The sequence below is a fragment of the Schistocerca nitens genome, chromosome 7 (assembly GCF_023898315.1).
Source record: "Schistocerca nitens isolate TAMUIC-IGC-003100 chromosome 7, iqSchNite1.1, whole genome shotgun sequence".
Taxonomy (NCBI): domain Eukaryota; kingdom Metazoa; phylum Arthropoda; class Insecta; order Orthoptera; family Acrididae; genus Schistocerca; species Schistocerca nitens.
Genome location: NC_064620.1, coordinates 248,433,262 through 248,446,552, shown reverse-complemented (window position 1 = coordinate 248,446,552; position 13,291 = coordinate 248,433,262).

Genomic DNA, 13,291 nt, shown 5'->3' with positions numbered 1-13,291 from the left:
CTCTTTGGATACCCACTGCATGGTGCTTCACGAGTCATTTCCGTAACCTACGATTAGTTCTTATGACATTCAGTTATTTAGGTATCGCCGTCTGTTCTCGTTTCTCAAATCATCTATAATTGCGACACTGAAGACTGACCTGTGACATTTCTATTTTGCAGCGTGGTTTCTGCTTTCCTCTCTTATCACCCATCGTCCACTACCAAACTGGCAGCTGGCTGCCGTCACTTTTCTGTAGAACATCAACATTTTAAATTTCATTATCCTTTTATCCAAAGTTCTTCTAAGGCATACCCATGTCATCCTCGAGTTTCCAATCAATATTATGTGCTGCGGCGTGCAATGTTACGAATAATCATTGTGTAATAATGGTACGTTAAGTCTTTAAATTTTACTCAGTAGTTTTTGAAATGAGGCAGGATAGCCCCTGATCGCCATTTAATGGTTGACAAAGTGATTCAAATTAATTCAGGATTTCCTGAAGTCCTCCTTGAGTAATGCTCGTTAAAAAGTGTCCTTTAATCTTCACACTGAGGTGATAAAAGTCGTGGAATACCTCCTAATACCGCACGGCAACTCATTTTGCCAGGAATACTGCAACAGCTGTACGTGGCCTGGACTCAACAAGTCGTGGAAGTCACCTGCAGAAGTACTGAGCCATGCTGCCACTTTAGCCGTCAATAATTGAGAAAGTGTTGCCAGTGCAGGATTTTGTGCACGAACTGACCTCTCGATAGAGTCCCATAAATGCTCGATGGGTTTCGTGTGGGGCGATCTGGATAGCCAACTCATTCTTTCGATTTGACCGGAACATTCTTCAAACCAATCACAAACAATATTGGCCCGGTGACAAGGCACGTTGTCATTCATAAAAATTCCATCGTTTTTTGTGAAAATGAAGTAAATGAATGGCTGCAAATGGTCTCCAGGTAGCTGAACATAACCCTTTCGTGTTATTTATCGGCTTAGTTGGACCAGAGGACCCAGTCCATTCCATGTAAACACAGCCCCCACCATTATGGAGCCACCTCCAGCCTTCGCAGTGCCTTGGTGACAACTTGGGTCCACGGTTTCGTGGGAAGTCCGTCAGGTGTTACCAACTGAAATCGGGACTCATCTGACCAGGCCACGGTTCTTCTATCGTCTAGCGTCCAGCCGATATGATGGTCACAAGCCCAGGAAAGGCGCAGCAAGCGATGTCGTGCTGTTAGCAAAAGCACTCGAATCGGTCGTCTGCTGCCACAGCCCATTAACGCCTAATTTCGACTCCCGTAACGGATACGTGCTACGTATGTCCCACATTTCAGGCAGTACTGCTTGTCTATTAGCGACAACTCTCTGCAAACGTTGTTGCTCTAGGTCATTAAGTGAAGGTCATTGGCCACAGCGTTGACCGTGTGGAGAGATATTGCCTGGAGTCTCGTGTTCTCAGCACGCTCTTGACACTGTGGACATCGACTTCCGTAACGATTTCCGAAGTAGAATGTCCCATGCTTATAGCTTCAGCTGCCATTCAGCGTTGAAAGTCTATTCCATCACGTCGTGCGGCTATAATCATCTTTTCGCCTTAACCTTTTTACGTTAAAAATCTGAGTACAAATGATAGATCCACCGGTGCACTGCCATTTTGTACCTTGTGTATGCGATACTACCGCTATCGGTATATGCGCATATCCCTATCCAATGATTCAGTCTTTTAACACATATGGGACAGGCGCTAGCCGCATTAATATAATGTTGGATTCGTACTGCAGAGTTACTCCTGGTATACATGTCTGACCTGGGCTAAAGCCATTGAAATTTTCGCTCGGCGAGACCGAGTGGGGCCCTGTTCGGCGGCGCGGCCGGAGGCACTTTAGTACCATAGCTGACCAGAGGACTTTTTTTTCTTGTAGCAGTTTACTAAAACACAGCGTCATCTGTTCAGATCCGGTCCAACTGTCTCGGTGTACAAGTGAGAGAGGACGCAAAGCAACAAAAATTCAAATGGCTCTGAGCACTTTGGGACTTAACTTCTAAGGTCATCAGTCACCTAGAACTTAGAACTACTTAAATCTAAATAACCTAAGGACATCACACACATGCATGCCCGAGGCAGGATTCGAACCTGCGACCGTAGCGGTCGCGCGGTTCCAGACTGTAGCGCCTACAACCGCTCAGCCACCTTGGCCGGCGCAAAGCAACAGCTGAATAACAGCCGAGCATAGCACGTTGAAGGTGTGGCGGTGGAACTTTAAGCTCCGTGCCACCCTCCGATGGTGGAAGTACAGAGGAGGTATGCAGTAATGCACCAACTCTGTGGTGAAAGAAAAAAGTGGTTGGACTAGCACAGGCCAATGTTAGGGACTGTACGAAAACGGACAGAAAAACGTGGTCGTATCACAGCCAGAATACGAATCCTCCAGGATGGTGAGAGGAATGAGGTGTCGGTACCAGCGCCGTGGAACTGTGGTGCCGATCGTTTGGAGTCCTGCGACCGTCTCACGGAGGACGTCCACTTTACTGTAGAGTTGGCGAGCCTTACGGCCAATGGTCCTCTTGAGAGGGGCTGTATTTGTCTCCTCATGCAGAGTGACAATCCTGGTGAGCGGAGGGGCGTGAAGACTCCACCTGAGAACTTTATTCTGTAGACGCTGGAGCGTCAGCATCCGGGACTTACTAATCGTAGCCTATGCAGATGAACCATACGTTAGTTGAGGGTAGGGCAACGGAGTGATACAGCCGGATCTTCGTATCTCAATTCAGCTCTCGGCTGGAGAAGAGCGAGTACAAGGCCCTTCTTTAACTTTAACCCTTTATGGGTGACGTATTCTGCCTGGTGGTGGAAGAAAAGTTTCTTATCCACCAGACCCCGAGATACTTGGTAGCTGGGGCCCACGGGACCCGGACGCCCCCGATTGAGATGTTGTTTTGGAGTATAGGGCGCCGTTTAGTGAAATACACAGCCATGGTTTAGGCGGCATTGAAGGCCATTTTATTGGAGTGACACCAGGTGACTGCTGCATCCGCTTTCCTTTCGAGGCGAGCAATGAGTTGATCAGGATTGCGGCCGGTCGTATAAAGTGCCGTGTCATCGGCGTATTGCGCCAAATGGCAGTGACAGAGGACGGACATGTCATTGACATAGATATTAAAAAGAAGAGCGGACAGCACAGAGCCCTGAAGGATACCCATTGACATGTGGCGTACACTGGAGCGCTTTCCCCGCTAATCAACGAGGAAGGTCCTCTGGTGAAGGAAATCATCCACGATCTTAACGTAGATGTCAGGGATGGGCATTTGCGTTAGCAATTTATACACTAGGGTGTCCTGCCAAATTTTATCATAAGCATTCTGCACATCCAAGAAGACCGCTGCCGTCGATATGCTGGAATTAAAACCCTTGCTGATGTGCTCCGCGATCCGGAGAACTTGCAGTTCAGCGGACAGGTGTGAGGTAAACCCAAACTGTTCGGGACGGATCGCCCCGGCTGCCGCCAGTGGCTGTGAAATGCGGCGGAGTATGAGACACTCCAGGACCTTCACCACGGTGTTCAAAAGGCTGGTGAGCCTGTTGTTGGTAGGTACCGAAGGGTCCTTAGAAGGCTTTGTGATCGCAATAATCTTTGCCTGCTTCCACTGTGGAAGGAAAAGGCCACTCAGAAGACAACAGTTCAATATCCTGGTGAAAAGGACTAGGGGCTTTCGCGGTAGCCGACAGAGGTGTTCGTTGACGATCCCATCCAGGCCGGGGGCCTAATTACCTCGTTTCCTCCGGAGGATTCGGAGCACTTCTGCTGTGGACGTAAGGCGAGGGGCTATAAGTGGTGGCCTGTGCTACAGCCCTCAGGATATCTAGGTCATCCTGGAGTTCATCTGGCGTGGGGTCCAGGACGAGCAGCTGGGTTCGGGCCTCAAAGGCATCAGCCGGAGTGTCCACCACACGGAGAGTATCATATGTGAGGCCAGCGGCCGTCTGGATGGGGTGGTGGGTCTGCAAGGTGACCAGAGGACTCGGCCGTATTGTCTTATGTACCCGCCCAGTCCTGCCTCGTTTTTGTTGAGGTGTTCCAGGACTGTCTGTTCGCGATGGCCACCTCTGGGAATGTGCAGGCGGCATTCTTGCCAATGGAGAACGCTAGCGAATGACACAGCTTGAGCTCTGAGCATTCCAGTTAAGAGCAGAGCTAGCAGTTTCGCCGACCATTCTTCTGGTGCACTGCGAGAAGCAACCGGATGTAGCACAAGGCAGACACATTTAAGTTGCACCATCTTCCGGTAAACGTTTCAGCCAGATCGTGAGAATATTAGTTTACAGCTGCCACTTACAAATTTGATGTTTCCCGATGCGTCTTTCTGTTGCCAAGTCCGACAAGTTTATTTCAGACCATGGGAAACTTAGAACTTAACAGCGACTAGTTGGCAGTATCATAATTTTGTTTAGTGGGAGAGCAAGCGAGCAGCTTTCCGTTCATTAGTTGGGGTTGTAACTTTGCAGAGAAGTGGTTGCTCATAGTGTTTAAGTCAAATTTCACGACTGGAGGAAAAGAAATATAACTTTCAGGAAGAGAGAGGGTAGTGAGGCTTCAAGGTGAACTGGAGAGGGCATTCCAGCCGGATTTCTGAATCTGACCGGCTTTCTTCTGTGATGAGGATCTGGATGTGAGCTCTAGTCTTGCTGCCTTCGGTGCTAAGCCTCGCGAACTTGTAGTTTGATTGGTGAGAGTACCCTGTCTTCTCTACAATGCTTCGAGTGCTTGCTTCATTCACTACTCGCATTTTACTTCTGATTTCAGGGAATGAGGTTTCATTTAATTCATTATTTGTAGGCTTTGGTTCAGTATATTTTTCCATTTTATTTCCACGAGAGTTGCATTACAGTAAATCAATCTTGAAAGACGGCACGTCATGTAGGCTTGCTTCCTTTCATTTGTAAATAATTAAATCATGAATGAGCTGTGCTCCGGCTCACGTTTATGCCGTTGACCGGTTGGCGTCGTGTATTCTGATTGTGACCTCTCGTTTTCTTAGTGCTTTCATTAGCGCCACTACGTTTGCTAACTTTCTCTGTCCGTGAGTGGCAGCAGCGGTGTTTATCGATACCGAGTACTGTCGTACTATCGTTGGTGCCACCGGTAGTATTTTCTGGGTCTTGGTGTGTCGGGAGTTAAGTTGGAATGGAGCAGCAGTGAGGTCCAGTACTCGCCGAGGGAGCTGAAGATATATGTACTGCCCGATGGAAGGATGTGGTCGCGAGAGTGCACGACCACGTCAAGGTCCGGATTCAGCGAGTTCAAGTTGAATAGATCGTTGTATGCCAGTAGTCCAACTTTCACCTGTGTGTATCGAAGTGACCTCTTGCCATCAAGCTTTCAGTTGGCGGTTTTATACTCTGAGGCCGGTTGCACACACGGCGGATTTTTCCGCAGCGGTCAATTGACCGTCGCCGCCGTTCCCACAGTGGTGCACAGAAGTCAGTCAGAGCTTGCACATTAAGCGGAAGAAAAAACGAGCGCTAAATCTGCCGTCGGCGGTAGCTGTGTGACCGCCGGCTGCCACTGGCGCCGACGGCAATACTAACGGCACGGCCAAAGTAGTGGCGCAATTGACCAAATGCACGCTTACACACGCAGCGGTTTTCTACCGTCGACAGCTGTTTTGTTCAGTGTGAATAGAGTCGAGTCTTGGTGTTCACAGTTGTCAACCGGTTTCTTCTTTCAGACATGAGTAATCTAGACATAGATAATGAATTCGTCCACTACAATGGGCATCAATTTCTAATAGTATATTCTGTACTAATGTGTGCTTGTTTATTTAAAGTTTTGGTAATGTAGATATTTTGTATCTTTCTCCGGAATTTTATCATTAAATACCGTTACTTTAAAACTAGCTTGAAAATGAATATCCCAAACTTTGGTATTTTTCCGCTGAATAGTATCTTTCAACCGACCATGGAGCCTGTCAAAGGTAGACACAGACATTCTGAAAGAATTGAAGAATTTCCTGTCATCCTGTCTCAACTCTTCAAACAACGTGTAGAAAGCTCCAGCTTCCCTTCTTCTTTCATTAATTGGATGCACCCAAATTAATCGATTATTTCTTCTCCTTTTCATTCGTCGCCGTAATAACAATAAACTTATAATTCGCACTCTGTTCATTTCAGACGACACCGTGTGCTTAAAAACAACAAATACTTCAAATAAAGTAGTAAACTTGTGTGAACTGGTTTGATCATGAACGAGCACTGCCAGTAAAAAACTGCCTGACTCCTATAGATGCCCAAGCGCACCGCAAAGCGAATAGCCTGCAGCACAGTAAGCTGCTGACGACGGAGATTTTACCGCACTGTGTGTAAACGCTAGAGTTCTGCGAGCGGCGACGGTCAACTGACGGCGGCGGAAAAAATCCGCCGTGTGTGCAAACGGCCTGACGTTTCCCTTGACTGACTTGATTGGCAACGACCGATGGTTGGTCGTTCGGTCTGTCGGTCGTCTCAGTGGACGACGTGTATCTGGTCTTCCGACCATTTCTGCGTTCTTAACGTTTATGTCTACATGCAATTCGTCTTGTTGCTGTATAATGACTGTTTTAGCGTTGGGCTGTTTGTGGAACTGTTTTTTACGGTTCCATGTGCATCTGGTCAGATCTTGAATAGACAATTTTGTCTTAACCCTGTCTGCGTACTAGAATTTGGTGGAGCCAACTTGTGTAACTAAATGCTTGTCATCTGACGATGTTAACTGTTATCCTATCGTAGTACTTGTTATCGCATCTTAGGTGGAGCTGGTCGGCGTTTAAGCTGTCCCTAGTTTGAGTCGCCATCCTGGTAAGTGAGCATAACTCTTGGCTGTCTGTCTCACCAGTTACGCAACTGTAGGTACTTTTCTCAGGTCGATCCTTGGAGCACTGTCTGTGGATCTCTCCCTTCTTTATTTGGTCTGATTGTGTTAATTGTTTAAAAATAATATTTTCTTTAAATTATTCCTATTGCTTGTGGCCTTCAGCCGACAAATAATGTGAATTCCTCTTACAAGGGGAGGCCGCCAATTGTGAAATTGAGATTTGATTCATACTGCGCATAATAAAAGCTCATGAGGTGTAACGTGGCAAAGTACCAAGATGCACTTCTCAGCCGTTGTCGAGAAAATCGACAGTTAAAAGATACCGTTGCGGTGAAATACTCTCTACGATTAATAATTTTCTACAGCGTCGTGGCGCAGCGGTTAAGCGCTCGGGTTCGTAATCCGAAGGTCGCCGGATCGAATCTGGCGCCATGCAGCCTTTTTTTTAGTATATATATATATATATATATATATATATATATATATATATATATATATATATATATATATATATAATTCTCGGCAATCAGTTGCAACAATTATGCATATAATAAGTTGTTGAAAGTTGTTTGTCGCGGAAAAATAATACTTGAAATAAAACACAATATCACAAATGATATTCAAGTGGATACAGTTTATTGAAAAGTTCGGTAAACAATCGCACATAATTAACAATTAGTGACCAGAAGTAGCTGGAGTATCGCACGAAGAAGAGTGATAGTTATCATAGAAACATGGAAAGCAGAAAACAGTACGACATCGAGCACATCTGATAAACGATGCGTTTTTACAAGAACAATTGTTTTTTAAATTATCAGCTGGGAAACACACCTGATTGACATTCTGAAAAATTGTTCAATCGTTCGTCAGGTTTGATGCATACCACGCGTATCTCATCATATCGGCAAAAATCGGAGAAGACAATTGGTGGTGGACGATGGATTGGATTTTTATAGAATCGTCTCTGGAGTTGATGTCAGGGTTTCGCTCGATTAAAAAAGCACAATGTTGAAGGCGCTTTATCAAATTTTTTACCTGCCGGTAAAAATACACGTCACACGGTTGGACGAGAGGAGTGCACTTTGGAGGAGTGACTTTTATAGTGCACGTTGGTAACTTCTTATCATCCTGGAACATCTCATCGTATAACGCCGGGTTCGTTTGCCCACCCCAAGAGTCGATCAGAAGGAGAAATTCTTCCTTTTGTATGTATGGTTTCAAAGCATATATATATATATATATATATATATATATATATATATATATATATATATATATGTATGTGTGTGTGTGTGTGTGTGTGTATACATTTGAATTACAAAAAACAAATAATAAAAAATAAAGTTGCATGGCGCGAGATTCGATCCGGCGACCTTCGGATTACGAACCCGAGCGCGTACCGCTGCGCCACGACGCTGTAGAAAATTATTAATCGTAGAGAGTATTTCACCGCAACGGTTTCTTTTAACTCGATTTTCTCGACAACGGCTGAGAAGTACATCTTGGTGCTTTGCCACATTACACCTCTGGCCATGAGCTTTTATTATGCGCAGTATGAATCGAATCTGAATTTCACAATTGGCGGCCTCCCCTTGTTAGTAAGGCCTGCAGCTGTCAGTGTAGCTTGTGTTACAGTCAATTTTTTTAAATGATTGTATTTTGAAAAATCCTTTCTTCAAATAAAATGTACGTGTTTACTGGGCAGACAACGGAAACTGAGTAAGGCCCCGTCCACACCAAATGTGCCTTTCCCTAGTTACCACGTCTCAATGAATATGTACACATTTAATGCACGATTATCTCAACAGAAAGGCACTATGACATTTAATAAAGTGGATAGTCATGGATGGCGTACTGCTTCCCTCGGTAGCTACACTAGTGTCCAAAATTAAAGCAAGAAACCTAAATTTTGCAAGATTGCTTTCATAACTGTATAATCAGGTGATAGTAAAGCAGAAACCATATAAAGAATATAGAAAGTAAACAACTGCATCGTGCACAACGATGAATGATGTCATCAATCCCTATTGAGGCAATAATGCCATTTCTTGCTGCTGCGCTGTTCGCAAGTCCTAGAGAGCGGCTGGTGGATGCTGACTTGATGCAACCTGTCCCCCCCCCCCCAGTGCACCCCAGACTTGCTCTATGGGATTCAGATTGGGAGAAGGCTATGCAATGCGTGCAGTATCTTCCCGTGCACTATGGGGTCAAGCACTATCGTCCAGCATCATTATGAAATCTGGGCCCACAGCACGTTCCAACAGCCACACATGAGGTCCCAAGATCTCGTCACCATACCTGACAGCAGTTAAACCTAGCCGATTTAACCGTGCAATTTCACGAAGAGGTGTCCGCGTGATCAACATAACCGCTGCCCATACCATTAGAGATGATCCTCGATATCAGTTTCACAATGGTTGGATCACGAAATCGTGTTCCACGTTCCCTCCAGATGCGAATGTGTCGAGAATCACTCTCTAGACAAAATCGGGACTCATCTGTGAATAGAACATTGGCCCATTGTTCAACGGTCCAGGTGCCATGTTGATGACTCCACTCTAGACCCCTTCTCTGAAGACGCGTCAGAGGCACACATACAGCAGGTCTCCAACAATAAAGGCCACTCTGCCGAAGCCTTCTGCACACCATTTGCATCGCTTCAACACGTCCCGTGTATGCTACGAGGTCAGATTCCAGTTGCCACGTAATACTAAGACGGTACCGTCGGGCCTTTACAAGCCAAATAACGGATCTCTCTTTCTGATGTCACATGGGGTCGGCACCGCCCTAGTCTTCGCAATACAGTTTCGGTCTCTATAAAATGTCGCCACATCTGACAAACAACACAACGATTCACGTTAAGCCATGGGCCACATCAGTTTGCGACTGTCCTGCTTCCAGTCTTCCGATGGTCCTCCACCGCAGAGAGCCTAGTGGGCGTCTTCTCTGTGCCATACTGCACCGTCTGTGACTGTGTACACAGCTACTGTGGATTTGGGACTACCCGGCAGACACTATCCCGTTTGATAGGTGCCCTGATGTCATCGATGGCGTGGTTGTCCGTTGACCAGAATGCCACCTTCCGTGCAGGGCACGATCATACGGACATTTGCTGACAGTTCGTACGATTATATTCTGAATTAGACACAGGAAAGGGGAAATAGTGGTGCTTTGCTTTACGTTTGGACACCAGTGTAATTGGTCTCAGTAATTAGAAGTGACAGGTCTTTCTATCGAATAATCTTGAGAACTATTTGTGTTATAACCGTGTGGAGAAGAATATGCTGCTCAGAGAGTCATCATAGGGACACCTTAACGGGCCGCAGTTCTGGGAAGACGGAAGCGCAAGGACGCAGATGCACTCCCAGGGGCAGAGCGGGAACTGGTCTCAGCTTTCACGTTTCGGCGGTGGTTATCACAGGACCTCTGTCGACGGGGAGTCGGCCAGCCCCCAAGGAATGTCGTGACATTAATGCGCTACAGTGCACTGTTCCAAAAGCTAGCCTCAGGGCTTTTCTTACAACTTTCAGTCCTTGTCGCGCAACTTGTCGCAACCCAGGAAATTGTTCTCAATGTACAGAAAGAACTTCTTCGGAATTTGAAAGTGTTGGCGGACCGTGTTTCAGATGACCTTTGTTTGAGAGAAACGTATCTGTTCGGCTTGACGTTTTCTCCGCAGAGTCTGAAATAGCCCCGCATTGCTGGGTGACCGACACTGTGTCGTAAGCACAGCCGATGTATTTTTAGAGCTCTTTAGTTTCCCCACGCCAAGCGAATTCGCGCTCGCACAAAAACTGAGCGTCGTGATTTGAAATCAGGTGATGACGTCATAAGATCCACCATCGGCGTCTGTAACATTTTGACGACGTGCCACTCTACTGGGGGGAAGGGGTTTGGGTCAGAGCGATTTCACCCATTCCATAAAAGGAAGCTGTGCGTCGGAATATGTTTATACAATCGTCACAGAGGGAACTTCCCGTGTGTCAGTTGGTACTGTGTATTTCCTGTGGTGCTTCACGTGGAACATATTTTGGGGGAACAGGCTTTTTCGAGAGAATTATGACTGTACTTTGTTCAGGGATGACTTGGTCTGAGGAAGGCATGCAGAGAGAATCGAAATGCCACCGATGACCCGAAGTGCGGCGATTGTGGTTGAGTCCATCGTCTGAGTCAGTACAGTGGCACGCTAGTCGCACATTTGCAGATTTGCAGCAGCGAGCACAGGGCTCCTCATGAGAGGCTGCTACTTATGGTCAACATTTTTGCAGCACGAAAGTTAAGAACTTTACAGGTGTGCTACCACCATCCACAGCCTATTCTTTCGACTTGCAGCAGCAACTGTTAAAGAATGTATCATATTCTTACATTTTAGTTGTTCGCACTCTCCGTCACTCAATATAGAATCAATGAGTATTAATGTTGATATTCAAGGAAGGGAAGAGATCATGAATGGAGTGTACCCCTTCATGCCAATTTAGTGAAACTCATTACCACTTACATGTTTCTGATGTATACGTGTTTCAACTCCATACTGGCGTTTCATTGTTCTCATGTTTAATTGTTAAATTACATACACGATTTATTTATCCAATTTTCACGATGAGAAACATTTAATTTCAAATAAATTAGGATACCTTAGTCATTTAACAAATTTTGGTCTTTTTCTGTCGGATATTAGATGTTATTTATCATTTTGTCACAACTTCGCCAAATTAGAATTCAGTACTAGGCGCAGACATTTTATTTAAAAAAAGCGGATAAAGTGTCACTAGAAGCCTTCCTAAGAGACAATCTCCATTCCTTCCGAACTGACTATGCAAATGTAGACGACATGTGGGTCAAATTCAAATATATAGTAGCAACAGCAATTGATTGATTCATACCTCATACATTGGTAAGAGATGGAACTGATCCCCCATGGTACACAAATGAGGTCCGAACGCTGTTGCAGAGGCAACGGAAAAAGCATGCGAAGTTCAGAAGAACGCGAAATCCCGAACATGGGCTAAAATTTACAGACGCGCGAAATTTGGCACGGACTTCAATGCGAGATGCCTTTAATAGGTTCCACAACGAAACATTGTCTCGAAATTTCGTAGAAAATCCGAAGAAATTTTCGTCGTATGTAAAGTACACAAGCGGCAAGACGCAGTCAATACCTTCGCTGCGAGGTGCCGATGGTACTGTTACCGACGACTGTACCGCTAAAGCGGAGTTATTGAACGCAGTTTTCCGAAATTCCTTCACCAGGGAAGACGAATGGAATATTCCAGAATTTGAAACACGAACAGCTTCTAGCATGAGTTTCTTAGAAGTAGATACCTTAGGGGTTGCGAAGCAACTCAAATCGCTTGATACGGACAAGTCTTCAGGTCCAGATTGTATACCGATTAGGTTCCTTTCAGATTCCCCGGATACAATAGCTCCCTACTTAGCAATTATATACAACCGCTCGCTCACCGATAGATCTGTACCCACAGATTGGAAAATTGCGCAGGTCGCACCAGTGTTTAAGAAGGGTAGTAGGAGCAATCCATCGAACTACAGACCTATATCATTGACGTCGGTTTGCAGTAGGGTTTTGGAGCATATACTGTATTCAAACATTATGAATCACCTCGAAGGGAACGATCTATTGATACGTAATCAGCATAGTTTCAGAAAACATCGTTCTTGTGTAACGCAACTAGCTCTTTATTCGCACGAAGTAATGGCCGCTATCGACAGGGGATTTCAGGTTGATTACGTATTTCTGGATTTCCGGAAAGCTTTTGACACCGTTCCTCACAAGCGACTTCCAATCAAGCTGCGGGCCTATGGGGTATCGTCTCAGTTGTGCGACTGGATTCGTGATTTCCTGTCAGGAAGGTCGCAGTTCGTAGTAACAGACGGCAAATCATCGAGTAAAACAGAAGTGATATCAGGTGTTCCCCAGGGAAGCGTCCTGGGACCTCTGCTGTTCCTGATCTATATAAATGACCTGGGTGACAATCTGAGCAGTTCTCTTAGGTTGTTCGCAGATGATGCTGTAATTTACCATCTAGTAAGGTCAACCGAAGATCAGTATCAGCTGCAAAGCGAAATAGAAAAGATTGCTGTATGGTGTGGCAGGTGGCAGTTGACGCTAAATAACGAAAAGTGTGAGGTGATCCACAAGAGTTCCAAAAGAAATCCGTTGGAATTCGATTACTCGATAAATAGTACAATTCTCAAGGCTGTCAATTCAACTAAGTACCTGGGTGTTAAAATTACGAACAACTTTACTTGGAAACACCACATACGTAGATAATACTGTGGGGAAGGCGAGCGAAAGGTTGCGTTTCATTGGCAGGACACTTAGAAGATGCAACAAGTCCACTAAAGAGACAGCTTACACTACACTCGTTCGTCCTCTGTTAGAATATTGCTGCCCTGTGTGGTATCCTTACCAGGTGGGATTGACATCGAAAGGGTGCAAAAAAGGGCAGCTC